Source organism: Scylla paramamosain, chromosome 45 (genome assembly GCF_035594125.1).
Source record: "Scylla paramamosain isolate STU-SP2022 chromosome 45, ASM3559412v1, whole genome shotgun sequence".
NCBI lineage: Eukaryota > Metazoa > Arthropoda > Malacostraca > Decapoda > Portunidae > Scylla > Scylla paramamosain.
This window is the reverse complement of record NC_087195.1, coordinates 793808-795000: the sequence shown is the minus strand read 5'-3', so window position 1 is coordinate 795000 and position 1193 is coordinate 793808.

Below are 1193 nucleotides of genomic sequence, written 5' to 3'. Positions count from 1 at the left end.
AGGGGAACTGGAAGGAAAGTCGAGGGAGAGGTGAAGGGGGGAAGGAGGAAGAGGGAAAGGAAAAGAGAGAGAGAAAGGGGTGCGAGGAATAGGAGGAGGGAAAGGAAGGGGCTGGGGGAGGGGGCGAGGAGGAGGAGGAGGGAAAGAATGAGGCTGGGGGGGGGTCGAGGAGGAGGAGGAGGGGTGGGGGGAGGAGGTAGAACAAAAAGAAGAGAAAGGCAAAGACAAGATGGAAAAGGCAGACGACGAAACAGAAGAAGAAGAAGAGGAGGAGGAGAGGAGGAGGTCGAAGAAAAAGACTAAAGAGGAGGAAGAAGAGGCAAAAACACACACACACACACACACACACACACACACACACACAAGATACTTACTTAATATTTCGGGAGAGAGAGAGAGAGAGAGAGAGAGAGAGAGAGAGAGAGAGAAGAGAGAGAGAGAGAAATGACCTCTTCTTCCTCGACCTTCCGCACGTCTGCCCTCCGCCGTCTCTCTCTCTCTCGTCTGACTCCTCTCTCTCTCTCTCTCTCTCTCTCTCTCTCTCTCTGCTTCGAAACACTAAACCATTTTTTTTTAATCTTCCGAATTTTCTTTAATCGTTTTTTTTTCTTTCGTTTTCTTTAAGTCCATCATAAATCTATACTTTTGTGTATATGTGTGTGTGTGTGTGTGTATGTGTGTGTGTGTGTGTGTATGTGTGTGTGTGTGTGTGTTTCATTGCTTCGTTGCTTTGAAGAGGATTGTGGGTAGGTGAACACACACACACACACACACACACACACACACACACACACACACACACACACACACACTCAAATTGACTTATTACACTCGTTAAAATAAATGATGATGATGATGATAATAATGATGATGATGATGATGAAGAGGAGGAGGAGGAAGAGGAGGAAGAGGAAGAGTAATTATTACCCTCATTCTTCTTTCTCCTTTTCTTTTCCTTCTGCTTTTCCTCTTCCTCTCTTTCCAGTGTTCATTTTTCCCCTTCTTATTTCCTCTCACTTTCTTTTTTAACATAAATTCATAAAGAGAGAGAGAGAGAGAGAGAGAGAGAGAGAGAGAGAGAGAGAGAGAGAGAGAGAGAGAGAGAGAGAGAGAGAGAGAGAGAGAGAGAGAATTATAGTACCAGTAATAATAATAATAATAATAATAATAATAATAATAATAATAATAATAAT